We start from the raw sequence: 22934 nt of genomic DNA, 5'->3' as shown, positions 1-22934 counted from the left end.
CCTGAAAACCTTGTGCTAAACCCGCACACGGTAAAGAGGCGACTACTGGACTGGGATTGGATAGGTACCTTGGACAGACTTAGTGCCTTTCCATCAATAACCCAGGGCAAGGACGAGCACTACCAAAGAGGCACAGTGCTCCCGTATCTCGACAAATTTCCTTCAAGCACAGAAAGGGACAGATTCTTGAGATTCCGACTAAACCTTCTTCACACCAGAGAAGTTCTAGGGAGAAGAAATACAAAGGAGATGCAACCTAGCCTGCTGTGCCGTTACTGTGGGCTGGAGAATGAATCCCTACAACACCTGGTGATGAACTGTGTTACCTTATCTAGGCCCAGAGAAAAATGGTTAGGGCCGCACTTTCAAAATCTAACCACTCTATCCCTGCAAGACAGGTGGTCAATCTTAAGAAGGGGAGAAAAAGTCTCCAGGACCTTGGCACTGTTGAACTTTGTGCGAGAAATATTCACAGGACTGGATACCTAGCCATACTTTGTTTCTTCTTCCTTGTCTCTTTTTTTTTTTTCCTTTTTACGCTCACCATCTATTCTCCCCTTCCTATATATACAAAATTGTTTTTTTTACATTCTTTTAAATGAAAGGAGATTTTGTTTAAAGTATGCATTTAAAGTTTTCTTAGAAACTAATTGATGCAATAAAAAAAAAATTTAAAAAAAAATTACGCTTTTCTTTCCCTTTGGATTTGCTTTGTTGGACGGTGACTTTGGACACATTTTCATTTGGATTAATTTGGATTCTCATTTTATTTATTCATCATTTTTTGGGACATGCTGCATTTTGATTATTATTGGCATTATTGTGTGTTTTGATTGCATTCCCTTTATTTTGACTTGAATACATTTTTGTTTCTTACTTCAATGTGTGGTCTTCTCTCATTGGTTTCATGCATGTCACAATGTGGGTTTTCTCAGTCATGTGTTGCCATTGTGTGGGTCTGACAGACTTGTACTCATGGGCATACTGCTTATTTGTGATCTATTATGTAATGGGGATTTCAATTTGGAATGGATGTAAAGCTTGGTTGGGTGTTTGGACTGGGGTGGCATGGGGTGGGATTTGGGTGGCCATAAGAGCCAGGGATCTGGATTGTGATGACGTGTTGGCTGAGGGACATGTGTCGGGGCCTGCTGGCAGGTGCCTGTCAATAATGGGGGGGTGGGGGTGCAGGGGGACATGTGTGGGACATGAGTGGGGGCCTGCTGGCAGGTGCCCCTGACTGCTGGGGGGTGGGGGTGCAGGGGGACATGTGTGGGGGCCTGCTGGCAGGTGCCCCTGACTGCTGGGGGTGGGGAAGCTGGGGGAGATGAGTGGGACATGAGTGGGTGCCTGCTGGCAGGTGCCCCTGACTGCTGGGGGTGGGGGTGCAGGGGGACATTTGTGGGGGCCTGCTGGCAGGTGCCCCTGACTGCTGGGGGGTGGGGGTGCTGGGGGACATGAGTGGGACATGTGTGGGGGCCTGCTGGCAGGTGCCCCTGACTGCTGGGGGGTGGGGGTGCAGGGGGACATGTGTGGGGGCCTGCTGGCAGGTGCCCCTGACTGCTGGTGGGTGGGGGTGCAGGGGGACATGTGTGGGACATGAGTGGGGGCCTGCTGGCAGGTGCCCCTGACTGCTGGGGGGTGGGGGTGCAGGGGGACATGTGTGGGACATGAGTGGGGGCCTGCTGGCCGTTGCCCCGGGGGGTGGGGGTCCTGGGGGACATGAGTGGGACATGAGTGGGGGCCTGCTGGCAGGTGCCCCTGACTGCTGGGGGCTGGGGGTGCAGGGGGACATGTGTGGGGGCCTGCTGGCAGGTGCCCCTGACTGCTGGGGTGGGGGTGCAGGGGGACATGTGTGGGACATGAGTGGGGGCCTGTTGGCAGGTGCCCCTGACTGCTTGGGGGTGGGGGTGCAGGGGGACATGTGTGGGGGCATGCTGGCAGGTGCCCCTCACTGCTGGGGGTTGGGGGTGCAAGGGGACATGTGTGGGACATGAGTGGGGGCCTTCTGGCAGGTGCCCCTGACTGCTGGGGGGTGGGGTCCCGGGGGACATGTGTGGGGGCCTGCTGGCAGGTGCCCCTGACTGATGGGGGGTGGGCGTGCTGGGGGACATGTGTCGGGGCCTGCTGGCAGGTGCCCCTCACTGCTGGGGGTTGGGGGTACAAGGGGACATGTGTGGGACATGAGTGGGGGCCTGCTGGCTGGTGCCCCTGACTGCTGGGGGGTGGGGGTGCAGGGGGACATGTGTCGGGGACTGCTGGCAGGTGCCCCTGACTGCTGGGGGGTGGGGGTGCTGGAGGACATGTGTCGGGGCCTGCTGGCAGGTGCCCATGACTGCTGGGGGGTGGGGGTGCTGGGGGACATGTGTTGGGGCCTGCTGGCAGGTGCCTGTCAATGCTGGGGGTGTGGGTGTGCAGGGGGACATGTGTGGGACATGAGTGGGGGCCTGCTGGCAGGTGCCCCTGACTGCTGGGGTGGGGGTGCAGGGGGACATGTGTGGGGGCCTGCTGGCAGGTGCCCCTGACTGCTGGGGCGTGGGGGTGCAGGGGGACATGTGTGGGGGCCTGCTGGAAGGTGCCCCTGACTGCTGGGGGGTGGGGGTGCAGGGGGACATTTGTGTGAAATGAGTGGGGGCCTGCTGGCAGGTGCCCCTGACTGCTGGGGGTTGGGGGTGCAGGGGGACATTTGTGGGGGTCTGCTGGCAGGTGTCCCTGACTGGTGGGGGTGGGGGTGCAGGGGGACATGATTGGGGGCCTGCTGGCAGGTGCCCCTGACTGCTGGGGGGTGGGGGTGCAGAGGGACATGAGTGGGGACCTGCTGGCGGGTACCCTGCACTGCTGGGGGGTGAGGGGGCTGGGGGACATGAGTGAGGGCCTGCTGGCCGGTGCCCCTGACTGCTGGGGGGTGGGGGTGCTGGGGGACATGAGTGGGACATGAGTGGGGGCCTGCTGGCTGGTGCCCTGCACTGCTGGGGGGTGGGGGTGCTGGGGGACATGTGTGGGGGCCTGCTGGCAGGTGCCCTGCACTGCTGGGGGGTGGGGGTGCTGGGGGACATGTGTGGGGGCCTGCTGACAGGTGCCCTGCCCTGCTGGGGGTGGGGGTGCTGGGGGACATGTGTGGGGGCCTGCTGGCAGGTGCCCTGCTGGGGGGTGGGGTGCAGGGGGTCATGCGTTGGTGATCAGTAGTGCAAGGTGACATGTGGCTTGGCTGGGGGGCATGCCCATGGTGGATGGGCTGCCTGCGGGACATGACCAAGGGTGCAGGGTAGTCCTCTGTGGTGTGGGCAGCCTGCAGGAGCCGTGGAGGGTGTAGAGGGAACACCTGGGAAGACCCACAATGCCAATTCACGTGTAGGACTCCCCGGCACCCCCGAAATACACGTACCCTGCTGAAATCGCGTGTGAGACTTCCCGTGAACCCCAGGAATACACGTACCCCACTCGCACAGGGCCAATCGCGTATGAAACTTCCCGCTCACCCCCGAAATACACGTACCAGGATCCAATCGCGTGTGAGACTTCACGCGAACCCCAGTTATACAAGTACCCCACTCGCCCAAGGCCTATTCCGTGTGAACTTCACGCGAACCCCAGAAATACACGTTCCCCACTCGCACAGGGCCAATCGCGTGTGAAACTTCATGCAAACCCCCGAAATACACGTACCCGGATCCAATCGCGTGTGAGACTTCACGCGAACCCCAGTTATACAAGTACCCCGCTCGCCCAAGGCCACACAGCGGGTGTCCGTGTTTGTCACGTACCCCTTTGCACGTCATTTGTCCTAGAGGGACACAGTATGGGACATTCATCATAGCTGTATGTACGTGCTTTTTGTTAGCGCACATTTTTTTCATGCGCAGGGGAGCTACCGCCTGACTTCATGTGGCAGACGTGTTTAGGCCTGTGCGCGTCTTTGCCCGTACGCTGGTTTGCCCTATTCGATTCCATGAATACGTGTTGTAGGCGAGCGTGTGGGCGTTCCACACACTTGCCTCCTGTACTTCCCCCGTGATGCCCACATTTTCACACGTTGTTCCCCATTCCGCGTGTCACGCCCCGTGTTACGCCTACTTTTGTTGTGTGCGCCACGCTATGTGCGCTTTCGCTGTGCGCTTAGCGCACACTGTTTGAAGGCGTGTGAGCCAGCGTGCGCCGAACATGATTTCAGCGCACATCCATGGATTTCCACACACACGGACTTCCATGAATCGCTATGCACGGGTTTCACTGCGATTTTCGCATTGGCACTGCGATTCGCACGCTTTTGCATGCTTGCGCTGAAAATTTCAGCGCACATTAATTCCATGAATTGGCCTCTTAATAGCAAGGTAGAATGCTGAAACTGCAAATGGGGAAACTAATTAACTTGACATGCCTTTTTGGATCGGTAACAGTCCTACCAAAATTATCAAATAATAAAAACAATAATAGTAGTAATAATAATAATACTAACAATGCTAATAATAATACCAGGGCAGTCAGAAGCATGAGCAAAGCAAGTTGCCTCGGTAAAGCCACCCACTCATAGGGATGTATTGCTATTAGCACCCTGACTTACGTACCAGGGTGCTAACAGTTTTTCTTTCTTTTTATTAAGTTGAGAAATTGCAATGTTTCTGTTTCTCAACTTAAAAAACCTACAAACCAAGATGGCTGCCATTGAATTGGGAGAAGGGACTAAAAATAGCCCCTTGTCCCTTTCCATAGATGCCATTGTCATTGAAAGGGACAAAGGACACTCAGTGTTCCTGGCGCTGTCGAGTGACAAAGGAGTGGAAGGTGAGTGGGGTGGCTCTGGGGTGGGTGGGATATGTGGAAATTGGGGTTGGGGGCGGGAGGAGAGAGGGGAAAGGGAGCACAGGGCCATTGGTGGGCTTACCTTAATTCCCACAAGAGAAGATGGAGGCCTCCCGTTTCCAAGGAGGCTCATAGCACAGGCGTTACCATGAGGAAAAGAACCTGTTCCAAGCATCCTGATTGGCTGGGATGCCACCCCCACCCCCACCAGGTGGAAGGTTAGATCAGGCAGAATGTTATAATCTGTACAGCATGTATGCTGTGTATATATTTTTTGGGATATCCATTTGAAATTACATTAAGTGCTTCAAAGGATACAGGTTTATGTTGGTGAGAGGACCTTTAAAAAGTGAACAGAAGGCATGACCACAGAGTGTACATAAGGTGCTCCAGAAAGAATAATGTTGAGCATGCTACAAAGGTCTTTCTCTGCTTTGAGCACAAAAGGGTGGTTGTGAGAGGGGGTTGCTAAATGTAGTGTACTGATTAAGATTGAGGTGGTTCTGTGTCAGTGTTGTAGTTTAGCTGTTCAAGGTGGAGGCCAAAGAGTGTCTATATAGAGGTAGGTGTGTTGTGAAGAAAAATGTTTGCTTTTGTGAACTGCACTAGCCGATGGCAAGCATCTCTGTCAAAGTGCTTGGTATAAACCTATTGTTGTCCTTCATATCAATTTATCTAGGTGGTCAAGGCTTTCACAGTAATGGTTTTATAATTCAATGGGATGTGTTGGTGATTCAAATTAAATGTTGGGGTGTCTCAGGTGACGATCTGCTTCAACAGTAGATATGAGGAATTCCTTAAAGGTGTCAAGAAAACATGAGTTTGCAGGGAAGCCTGCCTTCTGGCTAATTGTTCAATTGTGACTACGTCCCATTAACGGGTACAGTTGGGGCCAAATTATAGAAAATTTGCACCAGCGCAAGTGGAAAGTTGCATGGTAATAGCACTGGGACAAAGTTTGCACTATTTTTTAAAACACTGGGACACATTAGAAAACCATTGCACCATGACAAGAGCAGTTTGGCATATTAAAAGCCTATTAAAAGCACCACGGCAAAAATTGCCCTAGTGCAAAAAATATGTATTGTTTTAGCATTTATTTTTTATTTAGCATATTTTTTAGCATTTATTTAATGTATTTGTAGACAATTGTGGGATTACTGTGAATTTACCGAATTAGTAATGTTCGAGGGAGAAAACAACGAAAGTCATTTGAACGAAAATGACTTTTGGTTTTTACTCCACTGAACATCTCTGACAACCACTGGCCCCGACCCCCTTACTTACTTCTTGGTGGTACAACTCCTTGTGTGCCTCCGTCTCCTGCTTCCCTCTGTTATGCAGGTTCCCTTCTCTTATGTGAATGGGAGCCAACGCAGCAGGCTCTTCTTCCCAACCAACCTCTGGATGCATTATAGTGAACAAGGTTGTGTGGCACATCGCCTGCAGCCCCCACATCCCTTGTTCGTTCACTATAATGACACCGAATGGGGGATTAATTCAACATTTTCGGCTGTAGTAATTTTCGTACAGCCGATTTTCGAATAAATCTCCCATTTGTTTTTTTTTATTCCAACAAATAGACAGATTCCGACAATTCTCGATAGTTAAACAACAGAAAGACTGTTTAAATAGTATGCAAATAGGAAAGTGTTCTTTCCAACAATCCATTGTAAAAATGTATTTGTATTTGAATTAACACATTAAATGTTCAATTGATCGACAGTCATTGACAGGGCCACATCCATCTGCAGTTTCTGTGACACACTGGTCAAAAATTGACATAATTTACAAATCGTTCTGTTGGGTAACACTTGAAAAAAATATTTTGATGCTAGATTACCAATAGCACAGAGAAGCATTTGCCAACACATTTTCAGGATGTCAGTGCAGATTACATATGCCAGCAATTCAGCTGCATCAAGAACACATCCATGATGGCTTTTCTCAGTTATGCTGGTAAAGCCACTGTAAGAACACACACGTCATAAGACTAGAACTGCTAGTGACTGTAAGAACACAAACGCGATGGTTTTGCCCAATACTTCCACTGTTCATGTCAGTGTAAAACACACTCTTGTTTACTATTACCAATGACTACAGCTTTTGACACACAGTGCACATACACTGTGCCCCCTCAGCAGTAATGCCATATTGCCCTGTACAACATATTCTCATGTTGTGAAACAGGCACCTGGCCCCACATGGCAGGGGAGGGGCACTTGCCTTGTTCCACTAAACCGTCACACACACACACACACACACACACTCTCTCTCTCTCTCTCTCTCTCTCTCTCTCTCTCTCTCAGGCATAATCAATCAGGTAGGTACTCCTTCTCTTTGTCTCTCACTTCCACATACCTGCACTATCTTTCAAACAAACTTTCACACATACAAACACACACACATTCACAAAAGCCTACATTCATTTTTAAGACATACCTCAGGTCACAGTGGTAGTAATCTCCTCTCCAACATTGAATCTTTCCAGGCAGTGACCACATCCACCCTGCAGGTTAGGAGTTAGGAGTATCCCTTTATCCCTCCTTCTCCCTACTGTGGAATCAGCCGAAGTGTGGGATTAGAATTCTGACTCCTACCCAGAGACAGAAAAGAGGTATATTTCCACATTCATAGTCCAGAGTTCCAAAACCCAAAGGAGGGGAATGTAGACCATGACATCAGATAGCTCTTACTCATGCTTTTCATGGGGGATGTTTATGGGTCAGGGGTGAATGCTGATATCCTCTAGCTCTGCCCAGTGCACACCACTTTGCATTGAATCACGGGCATCATCTGACATTGCTATGAATCTTAATATTAAAAAAATATAATCTTCGTAAATGCAAAGACTGCATTTCTATTACAGAGTAAGTCAAAGGCACTCACTCTGTAATGCAAATAAAACTACCTTTTTTGTCCAGGCTACCTTTGGTGACACATCCCCTTGAAAAGATACTTCTAGAAGGGCTTTCTTTAGAGTCATAATGATTATTTTGATTTGTGATGCTATTTTGAGTCATTGAGTAAATATTTCTTAAAGGAAGTTTGGAAAAGTCACTTCCAAATCAAAGGGTTCATTTCGTCTTTTAAGGGAAGTGATATTTACATGACACTGAGTAGACTTTGTAAAGTAATTTCAATTTCTCTTCATGAATTTCAGGGAAGAGAATGGTTTTCAAACTACACTACAAATACTAAAACTTTGTGTGCATGGAAGAGGGCTCACTTTGGAAAAAAAACAAATATTGGTTATTATCTAATCTTATGGAAAGGACTTTGGTAAAAGACAAGATTGGCATATGACTTTTGGACATTCCTTGCCAGCTTGTATCTGGTGATTATCTTTTGTTTTTAAGATTGTTCAGAAAGTGACAGAGAATACAATCTTCTATTATACGGAAATATTTTATCACAGAGACTTTAACGTCGTTTGGGTAACACATTTACTGGTCCATTTTTCACAAATCTGTGTAGAAAGATGCACTGTTATGTGTATTGTCACAAAGAGGGTGGACATAATATCCCAAGAAAAAATAGTACAAACCCCCTACCTGTGGGTGTTTGTACTCACAGAGTTACACCACGTGAATTGCTGACTCATTAATCTCTTCATCTCATTTACATATATCCACATTTGACATGTGTCTTGCTACACACCACTCAAGACATCTGATTCATATATATTACAAATAGTGTAATGATACAAAGAATGTTTGCATGGAAAATGTATTTCATACTAAATGATTCATGGTATGACATTTTTAAAACCGGTCAACCCAAAAGAATGTTTTAACCAACTATTTGATTTCAGCATGTGCATACGCTATAGCATGAAAAGACCTACGCCCATATGCACTGATATTAAAAAGTACAAAACACACATATATACACAAATATATCCACCACCAAGTGATTGTAACTGACTCCAACACAATTACAAAAAGACATTCCTCAAATTTCACCAAAGCTAGAAATAGCAACTAAACATCTTTCCACTATAAGCAACTTGACTTCAACTACACATGTACAATCCTGACATGTTTCAGTTCCACTGTTTATATAGAACTTTCTTCAGGGGAGTATAACATGTTTGCATAATCATAATTTTCATATGGGTTGAATGGACTATTTTTCAAATTATTCTGAGTTCAAAGAAGATCCTCACTTTCTTGTACAGTCCAATCTCAGTAACATCATAGTGATGTCCACATTTCTTGTGTGTCCTGATTTTACACTTGCATTAATCTCTTAGTAACAGCAGTGGACTGCAGCGGGACCCTTCTACAAATACATCATTGGGGCCCGGAAACTGGAAAGTATATTTATTCTCCATTTTCCGTCTGTCCCTCACGACTTGGATGGATGAATGAGACTGGCTTGAGATATCTGCATCTCAACTAATATCCTATGTCCAGACATTTTAGTTTTTAACACACAGTGAATAACCATAACAGAAAGCACTCTGAGCAATATAGAATTCAATTAAACAAAGTCCACCTCCATTCTAAAGTCCCGCTGTCTGCGCTCAGACTGCTGACAACCTGAATGCCTGCATATTCTGACAGTAAGGATCACAAGGACAGATTGGAATAACTCTGAAGGGACCTATGGCTTATTTTATGGCATAGAATGTTTAGGTTGGTTTTCAACCCCAGGCAGCTTTCAGAGAGGTAGGGGGTTGTTGGTGGAAGAAGGCTTAAGAAATTTAGGGAAGAGTAAAAAAACAGGAATGCCCTTAAATGAGTTGGGTTGAAAGAAGAATAGGTAGAGGCAGTGAATGAACGGGACCGAATCTGAGTGCTAGAATTAGTGTTTGTTTTGCTTACGCAGTGCTTTGTGATGAATTGCAGGATTTGAAGTGGATGGACATGATACTGCAATTTATTGTGTGAGCGTATGAAGAGGGAAACCCATGGATGGAGATTAGCTTGTGTTACTGCAAGAGACACATGCACATTTCTCTCGATGTCCCTGCGGGCTGCTCGTGGGAGAGTCACACTCATCTAATTTTGATATCAGGGAGCATCAAGCATTCAGGCAGATGGGAGATGAACCAGTAAATGTCTGTGTGAAATGGGTGGCCCATGTGATATCTGGAAGGGGGAGTGGAGAAAGCCGAGAATTCTTGAGGACAGCTTGCCCAGGGGGCATGGACCCCTGATTTCACAGGAGGATGTAACAGAGATTAGGAAGGTCAGTGACACACCAGTGAGTGTCCATCATTTTAAGTGAGCGGACTTGACATGTGCCATCAGGTGACACCTGGGAGGAGGAGCAGGAGGAGCTCTAAATCTCTGAAGGCATCTTGTAGGAGGACCACACTTGCCACATGTTGATGAGAGGTAGAAACCGCCCTTCAGGGAGGTGGGTGGCACACCAATCATTATTTGTTTCCTGAAATAAGTGAATGGGGCACATATCATCGGTGATGCCTGGGGGCAAGTGGAAGTGGGTGCCTATAATCCTTGAGGGCAGCTATTGGGAGAGTAACATTCCCTGATCTTGGTGGGAGGTTGTAAAGGCAGGTTTGTTACACACTAGTTAGTTTACACTTCTTTAAGTGAGTGGATGAGACACATGTCATCTGGTGACACCTTGGAATAGGAACTGAGGGAATTTTATGATAGAGTCATGCCCACCGAAAATTGATGAGAAGAAGCACTATAGATTTAGGGAGATGGTTGATCCACCACTCAGTGTTTATTTCTTGAAGTGATTGGATAAGACATATGTCAAATGGCGGCACTTCGGCAGAGCAAAAGCACTAGGTATTCCTGACTGTAGCATGTGGCAGAGTCAAACTTGACTTATTCTGGTGACAGAGAGTACCAGAAATTCAGGAAGGTGGGTGGCACACCATTCAGTGTCTGTCTTTGAAGGAAGTGGATGGGAAATGTGCCATGAGATGAAACCTGGGTGGATGAGCAGGAGGAGCTGGGAATCACTGAGAGTAACTTATGAGAGAGTCATGCTCACCTTATTTTGTCAGGAAGAAGCACCAGGTGGTCAGGTGGTGGGTTCACCAGTCAGTATTCATCACTAGAAGCCAGTGGACAAGACAAATGTCATTAGGTGACACCCGGGATGAGGAGGCAGGATGAGTCAGGAAACCTTGAGGGCAGCTTGTGGTAAAGAGATGCATCCGTGATTTTGGTGGGAAAAAAACACCAGAGATTCATTTAGATGGATGAAACAGCAGCCAGTGTATGTCTCTCCAAGTGTGTCAATGAGACACATGCCATAGGTTTAGGTCTGGGAAGAGGAGGAGTAAGAGCTGAGTATCCAAAAGGGCAGCATGTTGGAGAGTCAGTGGCTTGTTTGTTCTGGGAGGGAACACAGGGTATTTCGGGGATGGGTGAGACACCAGTCAGTGAGTGAACAATACATTTGTAACAACATGTCAGCACCTAAACAATCCAGATGCACAATTAGACATGCTGCTTGTTGCCTTTTATCTTCTACAGCAGCAGCTGTTGTGTACTTTGGGGATGCCAGAGTTGTGTGTTTGCAATTAAAGGTATCATCCAACTTACTTTCCACATGAGTACAGGTAAAGGCATGGATAAACAGAGAAGATGGTACCCTCCCTTCCGGTCACTATCGCGGTGGAAGAAGCAGGAGGTATGCACATTTTACCTATCAAAATGAAGGAAGGAACAACATGTGGTCTTTCCTCTTCTTATGCCATTTCTTACCTACCTATTTAACAATTCTCGCTGGTTGGCTCCATGTCCTACTTCCTTTAATCATGCTACCATCATTTCTATCTTTAATAAGACCTTCTTTACATCCCTCTATTCCTTCTCATTTTCATCCAATCTCTCTCTTTCTTTTTCTGTCAAATAATTATTGAAAGAAGTGTTTAATCTCAAGTCTCCTCCTTTCTAAACCTCCACTCTCCTGCATGAAATAGCTGGTGTCAGCCTCTGAGCAACTTAGAGCAATTCTGTGCTTATTTAAGTAAACTTTGTTTAGTTGAAAAGGCTGCACTCTGATCTCCTGATACTGAGGCTGACCAGTATCAAACAATTCAAAAAACAATGAAAAAACAGAGATCACGGAAATTGTGCCATTAGTATATTTATTTGAAAATCAACTTTGATGATTTATGATAATTATATTTATACATGGAATTTTTTCTGTGCTGCTCACTTGAATTAAATATCTAGAGTTTTTAGTCTCTATTGTGGTTCATAGAAGGGGTTATGCATTGATCAATTTAAAGTACCTAAATGTTGCCGACAAATGCAGTTCTTGGTTAGTTGTCCTCTATTATGTTGCATAGAGGTTGCTGATAGCAGATTAAGTTCTTTTCATTGACCTTTATTATGTTGCATAGAGGAAAAAGTATTTTGACCCACACTGTTCGTTTTTTTCTTAGTTGTGTTCTCAAGAGATGGGTATCCTTGTATGTTAGTATCCAATGAAATTCTTGATTCTAGACACTCTAATGTGTTGCATAGAGGTTAGGAATTTTATCAAATGTTGATTCACCTTTGCCTAATAGTATCCTCAAATATTTTGACAAATAGTACTTTCCTTTAACCTAACAAAGTCCTCAAAGTCCTCAACACGTGTTCCCCCGCTGGAGATTACAGCGGTTCTTTAAGAGGATGGTTAATTATAATACCTAAACGCTGTAAACAAAACAAGCAAAAATATAATAGGGCTAGTTTTAGTAGCTCCAAAATGTATTAAATGAATTAGCATTAGTGATTCATAGAGTGAAATGATAAGTGATCAACTTACTTAAACAGATTGTCACTAAGAAGTAATGCTGTTTATTGTTCAGGATAGAAGAAGTTGGTCCCAATGTAATAGTGACTATTGTTATTTCACGGGTTGTAAACCTAAAAAAATGCATATAAACATTTGGTGACATTTATTGCTTGGAGATTAGTTTAGAGACATCAGTTAGCTGGCTGGAAATCTTGGTTTGATGGTAGTAGAAAGGTGCTTACCAGAAAGTTTTTTCATTTGAATTTGGTCCGCTTTTCCGCATTGGAGGAAAATGGTATGTTAACCAGAAATTAAGTTAAGATGGCCACCATATTTATAGCAACATGATGGCGCAGTCGCATCATTCGTTGCGATGAAATCATCATGTAGCGGCCATCTTCGATTGGGCAATTTCTACAAATTCAGTCAATTTGGGCATTGTTAGAGAGCGTCATTTTAATGTTCGCTCGCAATAATTTCAAAATGACTGAATGAATCAAATTGAATCCGTTGTTGTTCATTTAGCATTCAAAACCCAGAGTACAAAATTCTGAATGAATACATTTGTAGTAATCCTCTATGAATGAAAAAATGCTAAATTGCATAGCACAGTGGGAGGCTGAATCTATATGTTGGAAAATAATCTAATATGGCCCAAATGGTAAGCTGAAGGCTTTTTCCGCCAATCCTATCTAAAAAATTACTTAACTTGGTACCTCTATTCAACAGAGGGTAATGGGACTAATAGACATATGAGATGCAGAGTTTTTGGGGTAATTAATGGGGTAGCACAGATTATAGGTTTTTAAAAAGGCCCTAACTATAGCAGAGCTATAGTTTGTTTGTCAGCTCCTTGTCCACGTTGAGACCAGTGTAACAACAGTCCAAAAGACAAATCCATTTTGTTTCCCTGGATCTTAGTATTTTTTTTTATATTGCCACCTCGTGGTGGCAGTAAAACTTTCTCAATTCCGTAAAAGAAGATAGCTTCTTTGGATTCTCCTTGGTGGTTATGCTGTGCATGAAATCCTAACAGGAATTTAATGTCTTCCTGTTTCATATTGCGGAGTTGTTCCTGAATCTGATGTTTTAGTGGTCTGGTAGTGCTTCCCACATAAATTTTTTGACAGGTACATTGTACTGCGTAAAGAACATTTCTAGAATTACAGTTAATGAAATCTGATATTAGTGCAGTGCTGCAATTTGGTAAAAAATCATCATTTTTACCATTGATAGAATGATGGCATATTGAACATTTTCCACATTTGTAATTTCCCTTAAGTTTGGAGAAGGTACCACAGTTGAGGAAGGCCTGGTTCGTTCTTGTGTCTTATGAAGTCTAGAATTGATATTGATAATTGATATTGATATTTTATTTCTATCGCGCTCATACACAAGTGTTTCAGAGTGCGTCAAGGCAGGGGAGGGGAGCAGGGGAGAACAGAATCAACGATCTTACTAGGCCCAGTGACAATGAGAACACGCAAGTCCAGGGTAGAGGTACATCAAGAATTTCATTGGATACTAATATACAAGAACTCCACTCCCCTGAAATCTGTGTTCTGTCCTTTTCACTCAACTGAAATGGCTTTACTCTCTGTAACTGAGTCCCTCATCTTTGCTCACTACTCAAAGCACTCCTCTCTTCTTATTTTACTAGGTCTTTCTGCTGTTTTCAACACTGCTGATCACCATATTCTTTTTTTTAGGCTTTTATCACTTGGTATTTCTGCCACTGTTTACAATTGGTTATGTTCCTATTTATCCCACTACATGTACTCTGCCCCTGGCCTGGACAGCAATCTCTTCCTCTTCCTTTACTTTGGTGTCCGCCAAGTGTCGGTCCTTGGCCCTTTACTTTTCTCTCTATACACAATTCCTCTATCATCTATTATTTTGTCTTATAATCTCTACTATCATTTATATGCAGATGACATTCACATTTTCATCTCCTCTTCTTTTTCAGAGTCACTGCATTCAAAACTCTCTGCTTGTCTTTCCTCTATCCAGTCCTGGATGTCTGCCCACTTTCTTCATCTTCACAAATCTTAGACAGAAATTCTATTATTTCCTTCTTCCTCAGTTCTGTCTCCCATCCCCTCGCTTCTATTCTATTTCCCCCATCTCCCTTTGCTCTCTCTCATTCCATTCCGAATTTTGGCATTACTTTCGACCTTTCTTTGTCCTTCTCCTCTCACACGCTTGCCACTGCATGTGATGGCTGCTTCCATCTTTTCAATATGCGTAAAGCTTGCCCATTATTAACTCTCAGGACACCTAAACTACCTGTCGCCAGTGTTATATTGGTGCGGCTCGATTAATGCTCTTCTCTAGTTCTTGGTTTTCCTGCATCCTCTCTTGCCCCACTTCGGCCTATCTATCACTCATCTGTCTGTGTCATTTGTTCCCTTCCTTATTGTAGCACTATTTCTGCTGCTCATAACTCTCTTCACTGTTTATCCAGTATATGTTTCTTTCTATTGTCGTTAAGTGCTTTTATGGCATGGCTCCTCCTTATTTCTCCATTCTTACCTCTTGGTCAGCGAACACACCTTCCTCATTCCCAATCCCTTTTCCTCATTTATTTTCCTCGCCCTCCTTGTGCCCAATCACATTTTTGTTCATTTTCCTTATTGGCCTCTGAACTTTGGAACTCTCTGTCCATATATTTTTGTTCTCTTGATTCATGTCCATTATTTTACTCTCACTTGAAATCTCATTTTCTTTCCTCTATGTAAAGATGCCACTCTTTCTTATGATTTGTGCAGTTGACTGACTTTGTCTGTTGTCTTTTGGGATTGTTAAGTGCTTTGACGTAAAGTGCTAAATAAGCACAAATAAATCAAATCAAATCAATCAAACAGCGGGCCGAGAAAAAAGATCACCGTTTTTTTTTTCTCTGCTCCTCATCCAATATATGTCAGAGAACAATGATAATGATGAGATGGATGATGAACAAGAAAAAGATTACGATCCACCAGACAGGAACAAGCATGGCTGCTAGATTGCAGTGAAACTATGGAGGATTAGGAGTTTGTCGCCATATGTGCATAGACAGTAGTATTCATTGAAGCTTGCCCCACATCTGCCTATAGTTGTTTTTTATGAAATAGTGCTCCTCTGAAACATCAGAAAGCACTTCACATCATGGTATGGCATTTAGAGCAGCACCAGTACTACCACCACCACCACCATCGCACCCAGATGAGCCCAGTCAGTGAGCTGTAAGCATACAATGAAAGTCAATGTTGTGCCAAAACTTCATTCAGAATAAAGAGAAAACACATCTGGTGACTTGCACACTCGGGCAAACAATGGCATTATATATGTTTGCACAAACATTCTGAGGCATCATGCACAGACATGGGAAGAAGTCAAAAGATCTAAGCTGCCTCCCATACAATATCAAAAGTTAAGTAGAATACCATCACCTGTCCACTCGATTATTTCTGAATATATTGTAGCCGTATCTCTGCTTGGGAGCTGGCCACCAATCCCCAACCCTGTACCTCAGCAGCGCATTGCAATTATCACCTTTAGGCCGGCTTTGTGGAAGCATTCCAGCGTGTCTAAAATATTGCAAGTCGCAGAACCGACAGTGCTGGCTCAATTCTAACCAGGCCAGAAGTTTGGCAATATATCTATTGCCTTGTACTTTTGTGGAAAAAACTGGATTCTGATGGTTTATGAGGAAAGCCTATCAGCGCAGGGAAGTTCCTAGCTGTTGTTTTCTTTCTTGCAAGGTGGTCTCACTATTTGCCAATATAAAATATGGCCATTCAGGTACAATACAAGAAGAATGGGAAAGCAAGGAAAAAAGATGCAAAACCAAAAATCTATGAGGACCATTCTCACCCTCAGATATGCATTGCACACCTCACTCAAAAGAATAAGGCTGATTTTCAATGTTTATTTCTAAAGACAGGATATACTGTGTAGCAAGAAATAGAAAGGTGTTGAGGCAGCATGGTATTTCTATTATTTTTTTGTATTCACTATACAAAAATATTTCATCAGAAAATCCTAATGTTGAATCACAAAACACGATTTTGCTCTGTCCTTTCGAGGCAACATTGCAGACCCTCTGAAACGGCTACCAAAACATGATCATTCATGTTACTGATAGCTCAATGGTTTGGGTCGTTCTCATTTGCATAAATGTAGGTGTGAATATGACGAATGGAGATGCATTCCCGCAGAAGTATGGTGACAGCATATTATTCCTCTTGCTGCCTTCACTAGAGAGGTGTCTGATGACATGACATCAACATTTTACAAGGTCCCACGCAATCAGCAGTTGGGGTTGTGCAAGAACACACAACGGCACTCTACCAGGGGGTGAATCATCACAGGTAAGGTACAATGATATGTGTAAATCATCTGTTCTCCTAGATACATGTTTTAAGCGTCTTGAAACCCAGTGATCTGCTCTTCACCGAAAGTCCTAATCATATGGCAATGGTGCGGCAGTGACTCCTGCCAACAAATGAGGAGGAGTTGCTGCTAACCATTCAGACTAATGCCAACTATGGCAGAAGGGAAGATGTAATCAATCAAACACCACTGTGGGCACTGGGATCAGGAAAGCTCACCCACTGGTTGTAGGTGTATAAGCATTCACAAATTAAGGAGAGGATGCTCTTAAACCAGAAATCCTGATACTGGACCTATAGCACTCAAGTAAGTAGGATTTCCATCTCTTTAATCACATATCTTTCACTGAAGGTCGGGGGGCGGAGGGTTGCTCTAGCCATATTTCAGAGGCAAGGAGGAATTAGGATTCCAATAGGAACCCTGTGTAATGGACATTAGGGACCTGAAGAGTGCCCCTGAAATCCAGATCACATGACAATTACATCACAGAGATGCAAATCAATCAGGCAAGGGAGGTTAATCCTTCCTCTTAGGGCTGGTATTGTTTGTGGAAAAAGAAATGGAGACAATCTGGCACCACAGTAGTAATGTATGGCCTGGTTCTAGTTGAGTAAGAAAACATTTATACCTTCGAGTTGGTGCTTTTTGTTGAATTAAATAGTTTGAACACAAACCACTTTCACATACTAAGACCCCTTAGTCGATAAGAACATGTTCCTGCGTATGCTATAGAGAATTTGTCTGCACTTTCTTGAAGGGAGTTCTGATCATCTTGAAAGAATCTTGCTGGCAAGGTATCTAATGGGAATGCTTTAAGTAGAGTGAACTCACCAAACCGATGTTTCCATGAGTGCATACCTGGTCACTATGCACGTGTCTGACTGGGGAATTGTGTGTTTTACAAGGTTTTGTAAAATCAGTCTCACAAAGGCATAGAAAGTACGGCATAGGTCAAACTTCCATAATCCATGACATCATCTGCAAGAGATGGAATCACTCCACCTTATCTGCTCGGCCAGGTCGTCATGATATCATTTTCACAGGATTGGTGTGGCTGTCTGTATTGCCCCCAGTGAGAACATAACTAGGATTCTGTCTTCCTTTAATCTGCAGGAGGAAGGGTAACAACTCGACTCCGGCCACAGGAGCTTTCACCAGAAGATCTTCTTGGAACTCTACTTCAAAGATGCACTCTCATAACAAAGGCCAACCTCACATAAGGGTGATGCACACCAAATGGCTTTTAAAGTTGCAGGCATGGGCGGGGGTGGAGTTGGGATAGCCAGAGAGAATTAAGGGGACCTGAGAAAGGGCTCCACCATCTACAGTCTTTCTGTGGGACTCTCTTTCCTTTCTGTAGAGCTCAATGTTCTGCAGAACAAGGCATTAAGGTTATGATGCAAGATGGCAAGGGCCACTTGTTACAGCAGCAGGGAGTGGATGTTTTACAGCAGGCTTGCTTCTGTAAAATACCCTGTGAAAATGTTCCTTTATTAGGAATGGGGTCTCCCACACTTTGTGAACAGCAAGACAAATATATTTCTGGATCACTGTTGATAGTGCAGTCTATTCCAAAGTCCTCTCTCATAGAGGTGAATAGCGATGCTATCCAGATGAGACAGATGGAAGCTCTACTCGCTAACCATCCCTATGGCAAATTGGTGGAAACTGCAGTTTAGATTGAAAACAGAACACTTTCTTTCTATACAGTAGCACCGTTTGGAACAAGGCCTGCCACTCTGCCACCTGCACTGGAGCCAGGTTACTCACTAGCTGTGAAGGAACCCCTGTATGTCCCTGGACTCGGAGAAGCACTCACCTTTTCCGTGAGCTACTGGATTGGGATTCCTAGCAACCAAAAAACAAACAGCAGCTGGACTCATATTCAAATATTTTTAAAATGCTTCGAACTATGTTTAACGCTCCTGGAGGTGACAGGACACACAGTGCTGCTTTTGTCAATCCACAACTTCAAACTGCTCACCTACATCTTTGAACGTGATCAATACTGCATCCCATCAGCAGCACTGTAACCGCTGCCTGGGTTCAAACACCAGTGTGGAAGGATTTGACTTGTTGCTTCTTTGAGTGCTTCAAAGAACAAGCAGGGCCTCGCCTTGGTCTGACTCAAACCTTGACTTCGACCGCTTGAAGCTATAGTGTCATGAATTGACTTGACCCAGCAGTAACATTATGTCAAATTGGCTTGGCCACCAACCCAAGCCTGTTCGACCCTTCCAACTGCATATCTTCGAATGCTGCATCGAGGCCCACAGAGACCTATCATGAAGCTAACTCGACAACCATTTGCTGCCTGGTTCAATGTCACTGGCTGCATCTTTTCCCCAGTTTGACCCAAGGAGAGCCCATAGAAGCCCTGTTGGAAGCTGTAAAAACACACAAGATCAAGAACAATGTACTGTTGGGAAGCCCTGTCTGCAGTCTCTTTTCTGGGACCATAATTCCATTTAAGAGCCTTTTGCACCTTTTCTCTAAAAAGACAGATTCTTTAATGTGACATTGCTGCAGTTGCTTGCCTGCTCACCCCATATCAAGTACCCAGAGTTCTATTCTTCTCCAAGTTCTGCATTTTCTGTATTCTTTCCAGGGAGTTGATTTTATTTGTGTTTTCTAGATAGTTATTTGCATTTTTGATAGTTAAATTAAAGTACATATATTTTTTATAGAAACCTGATTGGACATTCTTTAATTTTTTAGTATTGCTACGTTTGCTGATAGGTTACTACTGTGATCCCTGTGATAATGTGACCACTGCTCACCCTTCCTGAGAATATAGCTGCACCTCACCCATCAGGCAGTGTCTCGTTTACCTTCATGATTGGGATCACTGCTGATTTAGTTTTAGTGTGAGGATACATAGGCGGTTTAGTTTCCTACCCCGCCCTGTACTCCGGTGAAGTATTAGTCATTTGACAAAATGGTCATTTGGGAATCGGTGCAACTTGTTATTTGTGTGGGCAGCACTGGCCCATTGCCAGGGTTATCTCATTGCACAAGCACCAGGTGAGCCCTTGACTATTGTGCCAGCACTTTAGCTGCAGTGGTGCACCGTGCTGGTCCTTTTGCGCATCAGAATACTCATGCTGGTTGCTCATGTGCCAGATGGTAGCATACCTTCTGGTGATTGCATGTGGTGATTAAAGGTGAGTTGAGAGTTATGTGGTATGGAGGTGTTGCAAGGGGTCCTGAGGGGGCCGTAGCCCTGGGTCTTTTGGTTGTAGCCCTGGATAGAAGCTCAGGGATTAAGACCAAAAGGCTAGCCAGCCCTGAGTTCCAACAGTGCCGACCTTAGTGCGACCCAAAACATTTCCAGACCTAGCAAAACCCCTGCGATGTAGCAATTGTTCCTGACACATTTTTTGTTGCTTCATGACTTTGGCAAATGTCTTGTGTGGTGCGGTATGGTCCCCTGATGTTTTGAATTGTACAGTGCTCCGATTATGGCTGCTGTTTGCATATTCTTCTTTGACAACTGGTATTTTGTACTGTGTGCGGCTGTGTTCCTTTCGCCACGTGATCATTGTGCTGTCTGCTTTCGGGATGTGTACATGGACTATGTTTTAGTGCAGGGTGCCGAGCTTCATTTTTTGGTGACCATTTAAGTGTCTCGGTTGTTCTTGCACCAGGGGGCACAGATCTACTGTTTGCATATGTGTTTGCTGTGTGCAGCATACTACACCGTATCCTGTAGTTGTCCAATATGTTCAGTGTTTGGCACAGCTGTACCCTGCACACACACGTTAGTTATTGTAGATTTGTGCCACCTTTCATTTGCATTCAAATTCGGCCTGTCACATGCGAGGCTAGATTTGTCAAACTCTAGGCCCTATGTGGAAATCAACGTGCAATATGCAATGAGAGGCAGGTGCAGTTAGTCCATCAAACGTATGCCAAGATTATTTGCGAATCGTGACCATTGTTTGCAGAATGAGATAGGAGCAACACATTTCAGTGAAAAGTTACTTATGAGAGACGAATACATAATACACAGGAAATGGGAGCTATGACAACCAACATTTAATGCTTGGATGAAGACGTCTAGCGTTTTCATGTTATGAGATCATCCCTAAAACGCCACACTCTTAAAGATACCAGATGGTTCTGCTTTTGATTACATTTGTTTATGATATATAATATTTCCCATTGGGAACGTCACTTATGACATTATATTGTAAACTGCCCCTTCGGCTGTCACTGAAACCGAATTGCAAATTAGTGTTGTATTAACCTGACCAGTGCTTGCACTGCCATATTTAATGTAATCTAATAGAATACAATGTACTATTGACTGAACCAGTTCGATAACACCACTTAACACTGATAGAATATCAACAAACATAACATTGATTATGCAAAGCATAATATGAAAGCAATATTATACAAGAGACCACTTGAGGAAATTCATTAAGCACAAGAGGACTCCAGCTCTTCAGCTCAAAGAATGGAACGCGGTGGGCAGGAAGCCAGCATGTTTTCAGTGGGTGAAATTCAAGATGGCGTGTACTTTGATCTGTTTGGTTTTTGCAGTTTTTACCCACCTAAGGAATTGAAGGATTTGGCGATATGGTTTGAAAGACAAGGAAATCACTTGTTTGATAGCAATGGCCAATCTCTAAGGACAACACACAATTTATGAAAAGCCTTTGCTGGATTGTTGACAAAGGGATTGGCATATGACGACGAACACATAGCAGATTTTCCCATTGGAAAGCACTTTGTAAATCAGGTCCTCATCCTGATTATAAATGGGGCACAGCCATACATAGAACTGTAAAAGCGGAGGAGTGGCATACAGAGAAGATAAGATCTCTGCCGTGCATCCCTCATCTGTCTTTTCAGTGTGTTTCATTGCATGTCTGCATGTGATTTTCAGCAGGTGTACAGCAAATGTATTAGTATGGAATCTGACTCGGTCTTCCACCTTGTCAAGATCAGCTGGATTTCAGAGGAACTCATTGGTGGACTCCCCTTTAAAGCAAATGTGCAGGCAGTATTTAAGTTGTTCATTGATTACTCTTTCCTTCTCTCTTCTGCCTTGTGCATGCGTAAATCTGCATGTAGGGGACCCCTACAAAGCCCAAGGGCTAAGGTACATAGACATAATAAAACGTGAATGTCAGATGCTTAGTGTGAGAGTCACTGTTTTATCAAAAGTATGGAAAGTGGAAAAAGGCCTATCAGGGAAGTTAGAGAAAAACCAGACGGAATTACGATCGGAACACTCTAGGTCATTGCCTAACTCCCCTACCCCAAGAAAGGAAATACACTGACAGTACTTTGGCTTTAGAAAAATATTAAATCTGATTTCATTGCCCAGATAGAAACTATCTGAGGTGGCGTAAATCAGTGGAGCGTGTGTGCTGAGAAAAAGCAGATACAATGTCATAACATAGATTTCGCCTTTCCTCTGCATCTTACAGAAAGTAAATTCTGTCTGCATATGATGCTTCGCAGATAGTATGTACTAATGGATTCCTATGGAAACCGCCTGTCTTTTAGCAGGTGCTTATTTCAGGTGGGTTCCATAGGAAATCTCCTGCAAGTGTACAATTAAGTCCCTTTTCAAGATGGAGGAGGAAAGCATAGCGGACTTGCAAACTCTGCTTCGCGTCCCTGTTCCTGATTTGCAAACTCTGCTTCGCGTCCCTGTTGCATCTTTGCAGATGAACATGGGCTGGAGCAGGACATGGAGTTGTAAAAGCATTGCACCTCAATTTCCCACACTCCCCATCATAATAGTACCACTTAATAATTAGCAGGCGTTGCAAAGACACATTTGAAACCCTAATGATCAATATTTACAAATTGTTGATGCACATTAAATAAACAAATATATATATTATTAATACATGCATCACTATTGTGATCCAACTATTAATTTGTATAATACAATTTCTTGTAAAATTATTTTAATTCGAGTATCTATTGAAATATAGTTATATATTATAGTAAATGTGAGCCTGTTTTAGGTTTACAATTCAGTGAGTGCACTGTGTAATTATACATATTTTTCAAAG

The sequence above is a fragment of the Ambystoma mexicanum genome, chromosome 1q (genome assembly GCF_040938575.1).
Source record: "Ambystoma mexicanum isolate Mex_15411 chromosome 1q, UKY_AmexF1_1, whole genome shotgun sequence".
Classification (NCBI taxonomy): domain Eukaryota; kingdom Metazoa; phylum Chordata; class Amphibia; order Caudata; family Ambystomatidae; genus Ambystoma; species Ambystoma mexicanum.
The sequence above is the reverse complement of the archived record's forward strand: the minus strand, read 5'-3'. Positions refer to the sequence as shown.